Source organism: Delphinus delphis, chromosome 5, assembly GCF_949987515.2.
Source record: "Delphinus delphis chromosome 5, mDelDel1.2, whole genome shotgun sequence".
Lineage (NCBI taxonomy): Eukaryota > Metazoa > Chordata > Mammalia > Artiodactyla > Delphinidae > Delphinus > Delphinus delphis.
In genome coordinates, this window is record NC_082687.1 from 137,502,441 (window position 1) to 137,522,333 (window position 19,893).

The 19,893-nt window shown below is 43.3% G+C and overlaps 1 protein-coding gene across 3 annotated transcripts in view; it reads right to left on the reverse strand.

Annotated features, from left to right (window-relative positions):
• Positions 1-19,893, reverse strand: part of FAM193A (family with sequence similarity 193 member A) — a 174,113-nt gene that overhangs the window by 100,786 nt on the left and 53,434 nt on the right. The window lies entirely within an intron of this gene.

Here is a 19,893-nt window from a genome sequence, read left to right on the forward strand (position 1 = left end):
ACACATGGGATGGAGCTGTCAGGACCCCCAGGCCTCTCTCCCATCTGGAGTGCCCCTACCGTGAACCCATCAGGTGGGAAAGTGCACCAGGACCCATGCCAAGCCTATTCTGGCTGGAACGTTGCCCAGATGCTCCCCCAGCCCTGCCCAGCCAGCAGCCCAGCTCTTCCCTCAGCCCATGGCTCTCTCCCTGTCTTCCTGTACCCAGGCTCGCACAGGCCATTGGCTGTACTCGTTACCTGGACTACGTATAAGCATGTACACGACTGGTGCCACAGCTGACAGAGTGCTCTCAAATGGGCCCCAGGCTCCATTATCAAAGCCTGGAATGACCAGGTATCAGGTGCTTAAACAAGGGGGCTGAATGGATAAATGAACAAATGAGTGATTCAAAGAATGAAAAACGGGACTTCCCTGGTGGCGCAGTGCTTAGAAATCCGCCTGCCAGTGCAGGGGACACAGGTTTGAACCCTGCTCCAGGAAGACCCCACATGCCACGGAGCAACTGAGCCCGTGCATGCCACAACTACTGAGCCTGAGCTCTACAGCCCACAAGCCACAACTACTGAAGCCTGCATGCCCTACAGCCCACGTGCCGCAACTACTGAACCCATGTGCTGCAACTATTGAGGCCTGCGCGCCTGGAGCCCGTGCTCCGCAACAAGAGAAGCCACTGCAATGAGAAGCCCGCGCACTGCAATGAGGAGTAGCCCCTGCTTACTGCAACTAGAGAGAGCCCACGCATAGCAATGAAGACCCAACACAGCCAAAAATAAATAAAATTAAAAAAAAAAGAATGAGTGACAGTACCATTAAGACGCCAAAGACTTGCACGTATATTCTTACCTGCTTTCATAAACCAGTGATCAAAACTGCTTACACCTGTCACATCTACAGGGTTCCCTGGATTTAACCAAACCCAGCTCAGCAGCCATCTGAATGTCTGGGGTGCAAGGGGAGAGAACTGAGTACTATCTCCCATGGAAGTAGCTGTCTTTCTCTGTCCCAACAAATCCAAGCAGCCTGTCACCGACAGAACAGCCACAGCCTTCAAACCTCTCTAGGCCGCCTTGCTTACCCAGAGCAGAAGATGATGGGCCCCAAGGTTAGAAAGGTCCCCGAGCAGAAATCATAATGCTAAGAGCCAGAACTGTCTTGCGAGCACCCAGTTCATTATCCACTCATCTGTCTGTCTGTCCATCGTCCATCCATCCAGTGTTTACCGGAAGCCCACCGTGTGCCAAGGCACAGGCCCAGGCACTGGAGACACAGTGGTGAATAAAACAAAAATCTCTGCCGTTAGGGAGGTAATTCTTGTCAAACACAAAGACAAAGTAAAAAATACAGAACATTAGATAGTGGTAACTGAGAAGGAGAGAAGAGCAAGAGAAAGTGTCTGGGGCCGGGGACGATGCCCTTCATTCACCGTGGCCATCAGGGCCTCCCTGAGGAGACATCTGAAGTGTGGGGCTGCTGGAAGCCGCACGGACACCTGAGAGCAAGCGCACAGGCCCCGGGGCAGAGATGGAGGGGAAAGGGAGCAGGGAGCCCGGCACGGCCTGGCCCCACTCGTGTCCTAACGGGGAGACAGGATGTGCGTGGAGAAGAGATGTGATGGCAGAAAGGAAGGGGCCCAGGAGACCGGGGTGAAGCCGCTGTGAAGGCAGAGCCCATAGGACGACCGAGGAGCCCGACGTCAGGGGAGAGGAGAGAGGCCAGACAGCCCCCCCGACTGTGGACTGCGCGTGTGGAACAGCTCCGAGGTGAGGAGGACCTCGGCCGTAGGCATCTGGAACACACTGCATGTCAGGCATCCTTACAGGTCAGGTGACTGGGTCCTGCTGGTCCCAGAGGGACACCAGACAAGCACAGACAGAACTAGCCAGCGCCCCATGGCAGTAAGCGCTCCTCCACCAAGAGGAAGAAATGAAGTCTCCAAGGGTGCAGAGTGGGACCAGCAGGAGAGCACGGCTTCAGCGAGAGCAAAGCTAAGCTGAGACCCAAGTGCTAAGGAAAAACAAACGGAAAAGAGCCGTGTGAAGATCCTGGAGAGGAGCGCTGGCGCAGGGAACTGCTGCGAACGCGGGCCTGTCCGGGGCAGGATGAAGGCCGGAGGCTGAAGCTCGTGCCCCGTGAGGGGCTGGAGATTGCTCAGAAGGGGGTGGCGTGACCCAATTTTCATCTTACAGGGAAACCTGTTGTGTGAACAATGGACTCTGAGGAGGTGACCACACGTGAGGCAGTTCCAGGTGCAGGCGGCCCTGGAGGAGCAGAGCGGTCAGGCTCGGGGGCTCGCCCGCCCGGGCAGTGGACCCACCAGCAACGGGGGACAGGCTGCAGCGGTGGAAGGAGCAAGGGTTGGTTTTGGCCGCTGTGCGGTCAAAGTGTGCGTCAGCCACCCAGACAACGTGGAGCACGGCACCTGCTGGAGCAGCGACCGGAGGGGTGCAGCCGGATATGCAATTTGGGGTCTGTAAAGCCAGAGCCAGATGGGATGATCTGCGGAGGGCATGCAGCCAGTGTCCTGAACGGAGGTCAAACTTCTCGAGGCTTGACCACTATGCTCAAGAAGGAAGCGAGTCCTCTCGGGAGGTGAAGCTCTACTCTGCGAACCTCTTTCAGACAAAGCAAGTGACACTCACACAACAGCAAAGCCTGACTAAACCTCAAGCTAACCACATACTAGTGCTTGCCACATGGTCACCCTCCCGTGACTAAACGTGAGGGACAAATATAAGTCCCACTGGTTCTCGTAAAAACATTTTACAGGTGCACTGAAGTATAACTGAGGAACAATAAGCTGAAAAGATCTAAAGTATGGGACGTGAATAGTTCGGACACGTGAACACGCGCGTGAAACCATGTGACAACCAAGATAATAGACATCGTCCTAACCCCGAAGGTTCCAGGAGGCCCTCTGCTCCCTCTTTCTCCCCGCTGCCTCTTCCCTCCACCCTTCAGAGGCCACCGCTGGACTGAGTTCTGTCTCTGCAGATCACTGGGCAACTTCTAGAACTGTTTATAAATGACGTCACATAACATATTCTCTTGTGTCTGGCTTCTTTCACTGAGTGTCCTTACCTGGAGACGATTCCATTCACAAGTCTGTTCTAGCCCTGAGAGTAGTCCACTGTGTGGGCGAGCCACAACTTGCTCATCCACTCTTTTCTTCTGCCCTTAATTTTTATTTATTTATTTTGCTCACCCATTCTGCTGCTTGAAACCATTCAGGTTATTTCCAGTTTTCAGCTGTTACAAATAATAGTGGCTATGAACATTCATGTATAAATCTTGCTGTGAACACATGTTTTTGTTTCTCTTGCATAAATACCAAGGAATAGAATGACTGGGTTGTCTAACTTTTAAGAAAATGCCAGGACTTCCCTGGCGGTTCAGTGGTTAGGACTCCATGCTTTCACTGCCAAGGGCCTGGGTTCAATCCCTGGTCGGAGAATTGAGATCCCACATGCCACGTGGCACCGCCAAAAAAAAAAAAAAAAAAGAAGAAGAAATTGCCAAACCTCTCCCAAAGAGCAGTGTTAAAGAGTCCCAGCTAGCCTATATCCTCATCAGTAAGTTTTTAAATTGCAGCCACTGTAATGTGTATAGTATTGTCTCAATGTGGTTTCCCTAATAATACGTTAAATATCTTTTCACAGGCTTATGCAGTATCTATTCAAACTTTTGGCCTGGCTCAAGGTCTATCAATTTTATTATTCTTAAAATAATCAGCTTTTGGTTTCATGGGTTTTTCCTTATTAAAAATCTTTCTTTCACTGACTTTTGCTTTTATGTTATTATTTCATTTCTTTGAGTTACTTTGGGTATAAGCGGCTTCTTCATCTTCTATTTTCTTAAGGTGGAAGCATAGGTCATCAAGCCCTTTCTCTTGCATAAAAAGGTGGTTAATGCTGTAAATTTCCCTAGTAAGCACTGCTTTGGCAGCATTTTACAAGTTCTGATGTGTTGTGTTCTCATTCTCATTCAGTTCAAAATACTTTCTAACTTCCGTCTTGATTTCTTCTTTGACTCATGAGTTGTTTAAAGTGTGGTTTAGTTTCCAAATATTCGTAGTTTTCTAAATATCATTCGGTTACTGATTTTTTATTTTTTTATTATTTTTTTTGTGGTACGCGGGCCTCTCCCGTTGCGGAGCTCAGGCTCCGGACGCGCAGGCTCAGCGGCCATGGCTCACGGGCCCAGCCGCTCTGCGGCATGTGGGATCTTCCTGGACCCGGGCATGAACCCGCGTCCCCTGCATCGGCAGGCAGACTCTCAACCACTGTGCCACCAGGGAAGCCCTCTGTTACTGATTTTTTAAAATATAATTCCACTGCAGTCAGAGAGGATATTCTGTACTATTTTAATTATACCAAATTTATCAATACTTTTTTATGGCCCAGAATATGGTCTATTTTAGTAAATGTTCAATGTTTACTTAAAAGAATGTGTATGTATGCTGCTGTTGTTGGGTAGCGTGTACTATAAATGTCTGTTCAGTCACGTTGGCCAATGGTGTCATTCAAGTCTTCTTTAACTTCACTGATTTTCTATTTACCTTTTCTATCAATTATTGAGAGAGATATTAAAATCTCCAAACACAACTATGATTTGTCTATTTTTCCTTGAAGTTCTATCAATTTTTCCTCCATATATTGTGAAGCTTCATTATTAGGTTCAAAAATGTTCAGGACTGTTATGTCCTCTTGATGAACTGAGCCCTGTACCAGTATGACGTGACTGTTTTTACCCTGGTAACATTCTTTATTCTTTGCTCCTGTATTGATTTGTCTGACACTAGTACAGCCACTCCAGCTTTCTTTTCACATAAGCAATGCATATCTTTCTTTATAACTTTTTTTTTTTTTTTTTTGGCTGCACCACAGGGCATGTGGGATCTTAGTTCCCCGACCAGGGATCAAACCCGTGTCCCCTGCAATGGAAGCCTGGAGTCTTAACCACTGGACCGCCAGGGAAGTCTATCTATGACTTAACTTTTAGCTTACCTGAGTCTTTATATTTAAAGCAAGTTACCTGCAGAAAGCATACAGTTATGTCTTGTTTTTTGTTCCAACCTCACAATCTTTTAAAACTGGGATACTCAAACCATTTACATTAAATACAATTACTGATATGATTGGGTTTTTTAAATCTACCATCTTATTCTTTATTTTCCTACTGATTCATATTTTGTTTCCTTTTTCTTCTTTTTTAGCCTTAAACAGTTGAGTAATTTTTGTGGTGCTGTGTTCTCTCTTCTGCTGGCTTGTGAGCTGCTCCTCTTTTCTTTTTGAATTGGCTGCTTTAGTGTGTACCGTATACATTTTGCCTTGTCACAATCAGCGATCAAATAAAACTTTATCACCTTACGTTTCCCATCTCCTGGTCTTCTTTATGCTATTGTTGTCATACCTTTTACCTCTACCTAAAACCCCCATAACTCATTGTTATTTTTGCTCCAGACAGGAAATTATATTTTAAAGTAATTTAAAAAAACACATTTACCCATATATTTACAATTTCCAGTGCTCTTCATTTGTTTGTAAAGATTCAGATTTCCATCTGGTGTCATTTTTCTTCTGCCTGAGGACTTCCTTTAACATTTCCTGTGATGAAGAACCCCTGGTCATGAATTCTTTCAGCTATTTATGTATGAAAAATCTTGATCTCATTTTCTTTTTTTTTTTTTCATTTTCATTTTTGAAACATTTTTACTGGTTTAGAATTCTAGGTTACGTTCTTCTTCCTTTTACTATGTTAAAGCTGTCCTCCTTCTATCCTCTGGCTTGCACTATTTGCCGTGAGAAGTCTGCTATTAGTCTTATCGCTGAAGTTTTCTTTTAATCACTATTTTCAGCATTATAAAATTATGATGTGACTGGGTGCAGTTTTCTTCATGTTTCTTGTGCCTGAGGCTTTTTGAACTTCTTGGATTTGTGGCTTAGAGTTTTCATCAAACTTGAAAATTTTTCAGCCATTATTCCTTTAAATATATAAATTTTTATTCCTCATCCCCACTCTTTCTTTCTTTCTTTCAACATACATATAGTGTGCTGTTTGAAGTTGTTTCACAACTCATTGATGCTCTGTTCTTTTTATTTTGTCTTTTTATTTTTATTGTGGTACGCGGGCCTCTCACTGTTGTGGCCTCTCCCGCTGTGGAGCACAGGCTCCAGACGCGCAGGCTCAGCGGCCATGGCTCACGGGCCCAGCTGCTCCGCGGCATGTGGGATCCTCCCGGACCGGGGCACGAACCCGTGTCCCCTGCATCGGCAGGCAGACTCTCAACCACTGCGCCACCAGGGAAGCCCTGTTCTTTTTAATTTTTTTAAAATTTCAATCTTCAACTCTCTCATGGTTCTTTTTGGGTAGTTTCTATTCCTAGCTCTTCAAATTCACTAATCTTTTCTTCTACAGTGTCTAATCTGTTGCTAATCTTCACATAATGTATTTTTTTATCACAGACTGTAGTTTGCAACTCAAGATGTTCATCTGGGTTTTCTTATATTCTGTTTCTTCTGAACACACTCATGCTTTCCTCTATCTTCCTGAATGTGGAGAACATCCAATAGCAATAACAACTGTCCTTATCTAGTAATTCTATCATATGTGTCATTTCTGAGTCTGTTTCTATTCATTGATTTTGCTCCTCATTGTGGACGGTATTTGCTTGCTTCTTTCTCTGCCTGGTAATTTTTGACTAGATTACAGTTTTATCCTGTTAGGTACTATTTCATTCCTTCAAATATTTCTGAGCTTTGTTGGGGGCCATGGTTAGGTTATTTGGGAAGAGTCTGGTTCTTTGAAGGCTCACTTGTAAGCTTTGGGAGGCAGGATCAGAGCACCTTTAATCTTCCCCACTACTGAGGCAATACCATTGGGAGCACACACTGACTGCTGGGAACACTAACTACTTGGGGCCCTATATGAGCTCCAAGGATTGTTCTACTACTCACTTCCAGGGTTCTTTTCCTGTGCTCAGAGTTTCCACATGTGCACGTGCTCATCAGTACCCACATGAAGATTTGAGGGGAACGCCGTGTGTCTCCAGAGCTCTATTTTTCTCTTTGCAGCTCTCTCTCTTCTCTGGTATTCTGCCCTGCAGATTCACTTTGGCCTGCCCAAATTCTCAGCTCGGTCTCCTCAACTCTGTTTGGGCTACTCCTCCTTCCTCCTCGAACCATGGCCTGCAAATTCTTTCCAGGTAGTAAGTTTGGCCAATCCTAGGGCTCATCTAGCTTATCTTCACTCAGGGATCATGGTCCTGCACTGTCTACTGTCCAATGTTGGAAAACTGGGATGTTTGTGTCCTTCATTTAGTTAAGGTAGAAGGATAAATCCAATCCAATTACACTGATCAAAATATCAATTTTAAAAAATGTACCAGAATGAACATAACCAAACAAGCACTTTCTCCCAAATCCTATACAGAGAAAAGATATTTATACAAATATATAAAATGTATATATATTAAAGTAAGGGACTAAGGTAACCAAGAAATTTTTCCCTAAGAGCATGTACATATTCCTAAAATGGTCATACTGCTGAAAAAACTTGAAAATGCACTACAACTGAGTCCCTACACCTACGGGGTAAAATATTTTACCCTTTCTGAGTACACGGATTTTCTACTCTGAGGTAAAAGCTACCGTTTGTGGCCAGCATTTGTGTGTACCAAATCACAAGTATTCACTTTCTTACTAAGCTTATACTCTAGCTCTGAAAGTAATTTCCAAAAGAAATTCCAAATTCAACATGAAAAACTCAGCTTTACTCTTTAAAGACCTTACAGGTGAACTTCTTATAGACAAAAAGGAAACACGGCATTTTAGGGCATTAAAGACACTAAAAAGCCACAGCTTCGCGGGTGATAATGGCACATCTCAGATCACACAGCCAGTGAGCGCTAAAGCCAGGACTCTACTGTACACAACACACAAATGTGTCTGTTTTCACTGCATTATCATCTCCTGCCTAGAACACGACACGATTATCTCCTCCTGACTGGTCCCCAGCCTGCAGGTCTGTAGTGTCTGCCTTCCACACATCCTTTGCCCCTTGCAGAGTGACCTTACACACTGCACATGTGACCAGAACACTCCTCTGCTTTGAACCCTCCAGCAGCTCCTACCGCCGAAAAGGATCAAGTATGATCACTGAGTCTCTGCCTCATTACCCAGATGAAATTCCTTCCAATTCCACTGGGTGGGCCAAACGGTTCCTTCAGTTTTTTCCATAAGATGTGGCTCTAGTAGCCCTTAGTTGTCTTTAACTTCATTCGAAACGTTGTTAGACTCTACGTGACAGCTGTCATATCAGCGTGCATTTAAAAAAAAGACCTATCAAAACTGGTGAATTTTTGTGTAGCTATTTTAATACTGAAGATGAAAGAAAATAGCAACATTTTCGGCATATTATGCTTTATTATTTCAAGAAAGGTAAAAACGCAACTGAAACGCAAAAAAAGAGTTGTGCGGTGTATGGAGGTGCCGTGACTGATCAAACGTGTCAAAAGTGGTCTGTGAAGTTTCGTGCTGGAGATTTCTCGCTGGACGATGCTCCACAGTCAGGTGGACCAGCTGAAGTTGATAGCGATCAAATCGAAACATTAACTGAGAACAATCAACATTATACCATGTGGGTGACAGCCGACATACTCAAAATATCCAAATAAAGCACCGAAAATCATCTGCACCAGGTTGGTTATGTTCATCGCTTTGATGTTTGGGTTCCATGTAAGTTAAGCAAAAAAAAACCCTTCTTGACAGTATTTCCACATGCGATTCTCTACTTAAACATAATGAAAATGTTCCATTTTTAAAACAAATTGTGACAAGTGATGAAAAGTGGATACTGTACAATAATGTGGAATGGAAGAGATCGTGGGGCAAGCGAAATGAATCACCACCAACCACACCAAAGGCCGATCTTCATCCAAAGATGGTGATGTTGTGTATATGGTGGGATCGCAAGGGAGTCCTCTATTATGAGCTCCGTCTGGAAAACCAAACGATTAATTCCAAGGAGTTCTGCTCCCAACTGAAAACAGCACTCGACGAAAAGCATCCAGAATTAGTCAGCAGAAACGCGTAATCTTCCATCAGGGTAACGCACGACCACGTGTTCCTTTGATGACCAGGCAAAAACTGTTATAGCCCGGCTGGGAAGTTCTGATTCATCCGCCTTATTCACCAGAGATTGCACCTTCAGATTTCCATTTATTTTGGTCTCTACAAAATTCTCTTAATGGAAAAAATTTCAATTCCCTGGAAGACCGTAAAAGGTACCTGGAACAGTTCTTTGCTCAAAATGATAAAAAGTTTTGGGAAGACGGAATTATGAAGTTGCCTGAAAAATGGCAGAAGGTAGTGGAACAAAAGGGTGAATACGTTGTTCAATAAAGTTCTTGGTGAAAATGAAAAATGTGTCTCTTGTGTTTACTAAAAAACCAAAGGCACTTTTTGGCCCACCCAATACACCCCTGCCCCGTTCAGCTATGGGGCCTTAGTACATGCCATTTCCCGCCCCAAAACACCAATCCCCCTCCTTTAACCAGGCAACTGTTAGGCATCCTTTCGAACCCCACTGTGGTATCCCTTCTTTTTCTGTGAATCCCAGTCTCCTCCAACATGCTCTCCTCAGCCAATACAAGCCACCACATAGCTAATCACTCCAACTCCTGTGAACCTTTATGCTTACACAGGTTTTCTTATACTTTCACATGTCCATCTTCTCATTAAGTCCCATAAAGCACCCAGAATACAGAAGGCATCTAATAGATACTCACTGAAGGAACTGAAACTACTCCAAATCAGTAATCCACATTTTGTCTTCCCTATTTCAACTACAATTTTTCTTTCCTTATTTCACACACAATCTTTTATTAGCTGCCTGTGCTGAAGTCCAGGGATGACTCCATGTGTGGTCAATCCTTTCTGCTGCTTTCCTGAACTCTGCTCTCCCAAAGCACATGCAAATGCCTTGAGCAAGTGGCACTGCTTGGGAATAATTACTAACATTAAGACTTAAGTTCCCTCCTAACTGGTTACAAAAAAACTGTTAACAGAATCATACCATGAGTTAGGTGCAAAATTACCTTAAGTGTTTAATGCTTCGTAATTTATGCAATCTTACAGAGTAAATATTTAGCAATTTATAGATTTCAAAGTTGTTCCATTTAAATTCAATAAAATTCAATAAACATTAATTATTGATTCCATATTATTACATTATTATAGCATCCTTCTTATAGTTAATGTAAAAATGAGTTTTCTTTAGGATTTTTCATTTCAGTTTTTATGTTAAAAAAAAAATACAGAAAGCCTACAGAAAACTGCAACCATTTTTTCTTACAATTCATGCAAGTTAACTTCCTGAATTGGCCCAGCTCTTAACCACTAGTGGGCGTACAGAAGTAAATAGGGTGGTTCTGTGAACTAATGAGGCAAAGTGGTATTTGCTATCTGCCACAACCATGGTTATAGAAAATGATTTTATGCATGTAACTGTTATTAACATGGCTTTCCTTTACAAATGTAGTTATGTTTAAAGTCTAGTAAACAATGTAATTACTGTTGCTTTTTTTTTTTTTTAAAGAATGGATCATTTTTATTTTATTTTTTGGCTGCGGGGCACGTGGGATCTTAGTTCCCTGACCTGCATCCCCTGCATTGGAAGCACAGAGTTTTAACCACTGGACCACCAGGGAAGTCCCTACTGTATGTTTTGATGCTACTTATCTGGAAGAAAATAAATGTCTGAGTAAGCCTCAGGATGCCAGGACAAGTTTAGTATCACTCACTGCTCCTTCATCTGACGGCGCAGCAATTCACCCATTCAAATATTTACAAAATACTTCAGGTCTCTGCATTCAAGTTCCACATGGCAAAAGAGAAACATAACTTGAATTTATTAATAGCAGCAAATCAGACAGTTAAAAGACTTACAGCTCTGGAAATATGTATTTCTTACACTTCTCTTTACCAATCTTTAAAATACAACTAATCTACTACAGTTAAATGAAAAATTGATTATCAGAGTACTACTAACTTCTCAGACTGCAGTCTGCATCCCCTTATAAATCTGAAGGTACCTGAAAATCACAGCAGCCAGTCATTTTGTATAGGATGTTAACAGTGTTTACAACAATACATCAGAAGGGAGGGGAAAAAAACCACATAAATAGAACAGAGACTGGGGAAGGCTTTTGGTCAGTCCCTAAACGAGTCATCCACGTTTGAAAACTGAGTGACCTGGAGTAATTCCAAAGGTAGCCACTCACATGTTGGTGAACCCCAAGTCATCAACATGGCCCTGCTGACATGAGCAGAGAGGCCAGGGCCGGAACCCTTCATCCACCCCTCCCCCCCACCATCACCACCACTCACTTGGCCACAGGGAGGCAGCTGGCTCAAGGACAACCAGAGGCTGGCCAGGGACCTTAAGTACTGATGCCCACAGATGGTGCCTGCAGGAATTATGGTCCAGGGACTTTCCTGGTGGCACAGTGGTTAAGACTCTGCACTCCCAATGCAGGGGGCCCGGGTTCAATCCCTAGTCAGGGAACTAGATCCCACGTGCCGCAACTAAAGATCCCGCATACTACAACAAAGATCCCGAGCGCCACAACTAAGACCCAGAGCAGCCAAATAAATAAATAAATTCAAAAAACTGTTATGGTCCCAAAAATTCACAAGGCTGGGAGATGAGTTAGGGCGAGGGGCACAGGAACTGCCATCAGAGGGTTAAGAGTGTTAAGGGAACAGGGAGGGGTGCCTTTGGGCAGGAGCTGGAGAGAATGGGGAGCAAAGATGCAGACACCCAGCTCCGGGAAGGTGGAGCAGAGACGTACACATGAACCACGGGCAGGGCACACACGTGGGCAGCAAGAGTAGGTGGGCTGGGCTCTGGGCCCCTATACAGACTGGGTGTGTCTGCTTCAACAGGGGATCCTGGCCAGGTGAGTAGGCGCCCGCCAAAACATTTGGTCTCCTCCAGTTTCGGAACAAGGGGAAACTCTGAAAACATTTACTGAAGATTACAAGGGCTCTTCGTGCTAGAGAGGGTGAAGGAAGATGGGTGTACTCCATACAGCTGATGGTGGCATGAAGGTGCAACAACCTTTCTGGAAAAATCACTTGGCAGTATGTTTCCACAGGCTCCCAGCCGTCTACCTGCACCTGTGCCCTCGGGCATGCCTACGCTACACGTGCCTCCTCACTTAGGTGAAGCCTTCTGCTCAGGCACCAGACCCTGCCAGCTGCCTGAGGACTCTGTTCCACTAATCGTCCCCTCTCTTTTTTAAATCATTGATTTTTCCTTCTTTCCTGCATCGTTTCCATTAGGATAAACAAAACACCCTCCTCTTAACCTCACTTCCACCTCCAGCTACTAAGTGCCTATCTTTTCCTTCCTTTTCAGGAACACTCCTTCAAAGCTCTCCACCCCAGCTCTGTCTAAAAGAAGTATGATGCAAGTCACAAACACGAGCCATGTAGTAAGTTAAAAAGAACAACAAAGGTAAAAACAACAAGATGATAACACTCCACACTGGTCAGTATGGCCAAAATCCAGGACACTGACAACACCGAATGCTGGCTGCCGAGGGTGTGGAGCAGCAGGGACCCTCGTCACTGATGGTGGGAACCAGAATGGTGCAGCCACGCTGGAGGACAGGTTGGTGGTTTCTTACAAAATTCAACATACTCTCACCATACAACCCTGCAATGTGCTCCTCAGAATTTACCCAAATGAAATGAAAACTTGCATCCACACAAAAACCTACACACAGATGTTTATAACAGTTTTACTCATAGTCGCCAGAACTTGGAAGCCACCAAGCTGTCCTTCAGAAGGTGAATGGATACATAAACTATGGTACCTCCACGTAACGGAATAGAACTCAGTGCTAAAGAGAAATGAGCGATCAAGCCATGAAAAGACATGGAGGGACCTTCAATGCATAGCACGAAGTGAAAGAAGCCAGTCTGAAAAGGCTACAGACAGTATGATTCCAACTATACGACATTCTGGAAAAGGCAAAACTATGGAGACTGTGAAAAGATAAGCGGTCGGCAGGGATTGCGAGGGAGAGAGGGTGCATAGGCAGAACACAGAGGATTTTTAGGGCAGTGAAACAACTCTGTGCGATACTACAAAGATGGACACACAGAAAACCCGGACTCTGGGTGATGATGATGTGCCGGTGTAGGTTCACTGACTGTGACAAACCATGGTGGGGACACTGACACTGAGAGGCTGTGCACATGTGAGGATATATGGGAACTTTCTGTACTTCCTGCTCAATTTTTCTGTGAACCTGAAACTGCTCTAAAAAAAAAAAAGTCTATTAAACGCCCCCCCAAGAACACAGGTGAATTCTAGTAAGATTTTATTTAACTCAATATACGCACAACATTATCACATCGAAGGTAACCACGCCCTCTCTCCAGCCGCCTACCTCCAGTAGGGCTCTCGCTCCCCACCAATCTTCCAGCATCACACTGCTCTCCATGGACACACGACACACAGCTCACCTCCTCCTATCTGCTATTCTTTCTTCGACTGGCCTCCCAGCTGTCACACCCTCTTGGTTTTTCTGAGAACCCACTCCAGCCCCAGAGGCTGTGCCCTAAGCAGAGACAGCAGATGTGCTTCTCCGACGGGATTCCTAACTGCAGGGTCAGTCCCAGCCCAGCTCCTCGCTCTCTCTTCAGAGTTTGCGCCTCGTTTCCCTTCCCTCCCTGGTAACTTTCAAGGGAGAAGAGAGAAGAGAAGCCTTCCCCTCAAGTCCTCGGGGGTCTACAAATGGTGCCGTGGATCGGGAGGCGCAGGACGGGGGCCCACAGAACGCCCGCTTCAAGTCCCAGCTACATCTCAATGAGCGTCAGACAAAAAGCAAACTATCCTCAAAAGGGGAGTTCTAGAAGCTGAAAGGGCTAGCCAGCTGGTGACCTGACGAGTCCTGAGCTCGATGCCCTCCTGCCAGGAGGCGGCCACCTCCCCCGTTCAGTCAGGATCAAGATACCAGCTCCTGTGAGGAGGCGCCGGAGGGGACGGGGGGCCAGGGGCAGGTCTCCAGAGGACAGCGTCGCGCGGACAGCAACACACCTGCACCCGGCAGGCCCTGACCTCGGCCCGCGAGTCCCCCCCGCGTGGACCCCAAGCCCACAGAGAACGACGTCTCCCCTTGCCGACAGGGCACACAGGCCACCTGCACCTGTGGCTCCCAGGCTCAGGGAACAAACTCCATGGATTGACAAGCAGTGACAACCAGTAAGGGCCATCAAATGAGGAATGCGAAACCAACCTTCCCACAGGCAAGAAGGGTCACCACACCCTTACTTGAAGCCTGAGGCACAGACATTGTTGCAGGTAGAGTGAAAAGCTAGTATATCAGAATTTCTAGAAATGTACTGTATTTCATTTTCAGTATTTTCCTAACTATAATCTCATATTTTGATTGAAAAGCACAGACTGTATTTCCTGTAACTATATGCTTAAGCATTTTTTCTGGCATTAACTATGAGATACACGAGGTTATACATAAAATTGTACCTACGACATACAATGCTCACTATTATATATAAACCAATAAAAAGTTTAACAAAAATCTACTCCAAAGAACTTCTGAAATCTGTTTTTAACCCTAATGATCTCATCTCAGTTACCAGTAATAGCTTATTTCGAAAAGAGCAGAGTTATCATCTCACACCCGTTAGAATGGTCATCACCAAAAGACAAGAAATAGCCAGTGCTGGCGAGGCTGTGGAGGAAGGGGAGCCCTCCCTCCTGCACCGTTGGTGGGAATGTAAACTGGTGCCGCCACTACAGAAAACAGTACGGAAGGTCCTCAGAAAACTAAAAATACAGCTACCATATGATCCAGCAATCCCATTTCTGGGTATTCATCAGAAGAAAATGAAAACGCTAACTCAAAAAGATATATGCATCCCCATGTTCACTGCGCTATTATTTACAATAGCCAAGAAAGTTATGGAACAACCTAAGTGTCCACCAATAGATGAATAAAAAAGATGTGTATATACATACATATCTGTATCCACACAAACAATGAAATATTACTCAGCCATAAAAAAGAATGAAACCTTTGCCATTAGAGACAACATGGATGGACCCTGAGGGCATTATGCTAAATGAAGATTGTATCAGACAGAGAAGGACCAATAGTGTATGATCTCATTCATATGTGGAATCTAAAACAAACAGACAAAATCGAGCTCACTCATACAGAGAACATATTGGTGGTTGCCAGAGGTGGGGGGGTTAGAGGATGGACAAAAGGAGTGAAGGGAATACAAACTTCCAGTTGTAAACTAAGCAAGTCACGGGGATGTAATGCACAGCACAGCAGCTAGTTAATACTACCTGCATATTCAAAAGTTACTAGAGTACCCAGGAAAAGTGCTCATCACAGGAAAAACATTCGGTAACTGTGTGAGGTGATGGGTGTCAACCAGACTTACTGTGGTGATCGCTTTGCAACACACACAAATATCCAGTCGTTACACTGTACACATGAAACTAACAATGTTGTGTCATTATACCTCAAAAAAAATTTTAAGAGCAAAATCAAAAGAAATATTAGATAGCTTTAAGATAATCGTCAAACTAACACAAGACTAGAGGTGCGCATCCAACTTAGTAGCCACCGGCCACAGCTGGCTACGGAGCACTTGAAACGTGACAAGTTCAAACTGAGACGTGCCGGAGTATAAAGTGCACGCCAGATTTCACAGACTTAGCATGAAGAAAGGAATCAATTCTTTAGTAATCATTTTTATACTGATTCCATGCTGAAATAATCTTGAGGCTACTTGGGCCACAAGTAATAGATACTAATAAAATTGATTATACCCGTTTCTTTTTACTTTTGTAATATGGTTACTGACAAATTTCCAATTACATACGTGGCTTACGTTCCATTTCTATCGGGCAGTACTGGGTTGGAGTGTCACTACTCCTCTCTTTTCCCATCTTCTGTGAGTGCTATCCAACACTGGGCACAGAAGGGAAGGAAGCCACAAGGAATAATTAATTTACAAACAGGAAGAACAGCTAGAAAATCAGGAGTTGACTACAGTCGACAATAACTCTATACACCATGTTGGTTTAAACCCCGAAGTCTTTTAACACAGGACCGTAAAACTTCTGTAAAACGAAGTTTTTTTTGTAAATACCAAACTTAGACAAAATATCTGCAACACAGAGGCAACAGGCCAATTTCCTAAATATGTACAGCAGCTTCCAATCACCCCAACAGCCCTACACTGTTAGTGTAATTATTATCCTCATTTCACTGAGAAGGAAACTAAGGCATGGAGTTTATGAGACTTGTTCAAGCTAGTAAGTATCAGAGCAAGGATTCAAACCCAGGCAAACAGGCTCCAGACCACTGGAGGGTGTGCTGGGGTCACTTCCTGGGCGAGGCAGCTTACTGGATGAAGGTCACCTTCCCAGAGAGAATGCAGCTGTGAACCCTAAAGCTCATCTTAGCTGGGACACAGGCACCGCAACCAGGTAAAGGAGGCTGAGCCTAAGCAGGCACCAAAGTCAAACACACGTACATTAGAGAAGATGAACAAAGCCAAAAGCTGCTTCTCTGAAAAGACCAATAAAATGGACAAATACTGGTAAGAATCATTAGGGAGAAAGTACAAAACACCAAAGTCAAAAATGAAAAAGACATCATTACAGACCAAACGAACACTTAAAATAATAATAAGGATATTACCAGCATCTTTAGGTCAAACTTTAGGTGAGAGTTTGATGAAGTGCTCAAAGAATTCCTAGAAAATATAACTTTCCAAAATAAATAAATAGAAACTAGAGCGATATTATAATTATTAAATAAATTCAAACATATGTAACTCCAAGCCTAGATGGCTTACACAAAAAATTAAGTAAGAAAGCAATCTAATTTTAGACAAACTATTGCAGATAATAGAAAAGAGTACACACTAAAAACTAACCATAATCTGTATACCAGAATCTGACAAAGAGAAAGGAAAATCCCAGCTTACTCTCACTCATGAAAATAGATGAAAAATTCTAAAGGAATTTATGAGCAAACCAAATCTAGTAATATGCAGAAAAGGATATTACTATTACCAAATGGGTTTACCCAAGAATGCAAAGTTAGTTTAACACTGAGCTGATTTTCTAATTACTCTGTCATACTACAGAATAAAAGACAAGTTATCATGTAATTAAAACAGATGCAAAAAAGGCTTTTGATAATATCGAACATCCATTCATTAGTAAAGAGCATTCTAGGAAATCAGGAATATAAGGTAACTTTCTTAAACTGATAAAGGCTGTCTTAAAAAAAAAGACCCTATTAACACTAAACACAGTTAAAGATGAAACAATGAAAGTTTTCCTTTTGAGATCAGGAATGAGATGACGGTACCTACAATCGTCATTTCTATTCAGCATTATAACAGAGATCCCAGCCAGTAGAGTAAGGTAAGAAAAAAAATAAAAGGACTAATGATTAGAAAGGGAGAAAAGAAGTGCCATTATTTGTAGATGATGCTATTGTACACACAGAAAATCCAAAAAGATGTAAAGATAAATAAGGAGAAGTAATAGTTTTCAAACGCTGACTTTTAAAAAATTTCAGATACCACTTAATTATAACATCTAAAAGAGAAAACTCAAGCACTGCCCTCTCCCCCTTGGAAGCTTTGGCCATCTTAGTTGGTGTGAATGAGTGGTGCTGAGGGGGAAGGACAGTCCTGGGTAGGATGCACCTGTCTGAGGTGCACCAGGGCTGGGAATGTGGCTGGCAGTTGGAGACTGGTACACACAACAGGATTGAGTAAATAAGTAAACATGTTGAAGACAATGTAGCCAGGTTTTCCCTGTAGGAGAAGAGAGGTACAAATACAGAAAGGAGGAAGACAAATAATAAACTCCAAATGTTGGACTGGAATTGAAAAGATTCAGTGTGAACTCCTGGTTTCAATAGATTAAAAAACCTGATGAGGAGTGTGGGTGTCCACACACACACACACACACACACGCCCACCTACTTCCTAGCTCTTATACCTGTGAGGACATTTAGCACCCAAATTTTTTTTTTTTTTTTTTGTGGTGCGCGGGCCTCTCACCGTTGTGGCCTCTCCTGTTGCGGAGCACAGGCTCTGGACGCGCAGGCTCAGCAGCCATGGCTCACGGGCCCAGCCGCTCCGCGGCATGTAGGATCTTCCCAGACCGGGGCACGAACCCGTGTCCCCTGCATCGGCAGGCGGACTCTCAACCACTGCGCCACCAGGGAAGCCCAGCACCCAAATTTTTACTTGTAAATACTACTGTCCATTAAAAGGAACCGGGGCTCCTTGATTGCATGGCTGATTTCAGGACTTGAGAAAACTCAAGATGAGAATGCAACATCTGGTACCATAAAGTAAGGAAATATTCAAAGAACGATGAAGACATGTCAAAAGGATTCGGCAGCCAGCCTGAAGGGGCTCCCACTGACTAAATCTGATATACACTGCATAAAACAGGAAACCACACCAAAAAAAAAAACACCAAACAGGAAGCCATAAGTCCATACTTACACAGGGGATATACAAATAACAAGGAAGAAAGGAAAGTTCTAGCTCACTACAGAATTTCAATAAACGTAGAAGGAATAATGAAATTAGAAGATCACCATTTGGCTACCACTGAACTAATGGATTCAACCAAGAATTATCGATGGATGCTAAATTAGAGGTAGGAAGTTTGATGAGAAACAGGATATTTATGATAAAGTACTTCTCTACAAAAGACATATTAATTACTTATTATTAGTAAGTACAAAATATTACTAATTAACTTTACAGTGAAAAACCTGGTCAGACACCACCTTAACCACGTGATAAGAGTTACCACCACCTGTAACGGAACAAATCAATGTCACAAACTCCTAAGATGATGTGCTGCAAAGAATACAGCATGACTTGTGTGGAATTCCCATCAAAATGCAAAATTTCAGTCCAATCATGAGGAAACATCAAATATACCCAAATCGAGGGTCATTTACAAAGTGCGTGGCCTGTTCTCATAAAAAATGTCAAGGTCATAAAGGACAAGAAAAGACGGAAAAACTCTTCCAGATTCAAAGGAGACTAAAAAATATGGCAACTAAATGCAATGAGTGACCTTGGAACTTATTCTGGACTATAAAGCAAAGGGTTGAAGCAAAGGTCTTTTGTTTGTTTTTGCTTTTAAGGACGTATTTCGGACAAATGGCAAAATCTGAATAGAAACTTCGGGTGAGATGCTAACACTGTAATAAAGCTAACCGTCTGATTTTGACAGGTATACAATATATATAGAAAAGAGTGTCCTTGTTTTTAGGAAATACATACTGAGGGGTAATAGGCATTATGTTTGCCATTTTTCTTCAAGTAGTTCAGAAAAAAATTAAAAGATATATGTGGGGGAGGAAGGAGAGAAAGAAAAGAAGTGGGAGAGAGGAGAGAAAGAAACAGAGACAGAATAATAAAGCAAATGTGATAAAATGTCAAAAAACTGGGGAACTGGGGTCAAGGGTATATAAAAGTTTTGTACTATTTTTGTACTTTTCTATAAGTTTGAAATTATTTCTAAGTTAAATCATTTAAAAAGTTATCAAGCACCAAAGGATAAATCTAAAGCAAGAGAGAAACCATACATACAGAGAAGATTATAAACCTTTATTGAGAAGCGATGTTCCAAATAAATGGAGAAAAATACACAGACTAAAAAAACTCAAGGTGACAAAGTCAACATTCCTCAGAATGATCTATATATGCAATGCAATCTGAATCAAAATCCAAACAAATTTTCATGTGGTAACTGAGAAAGAATCTAAAGTTTATATGGAAATACAAAGGGCCA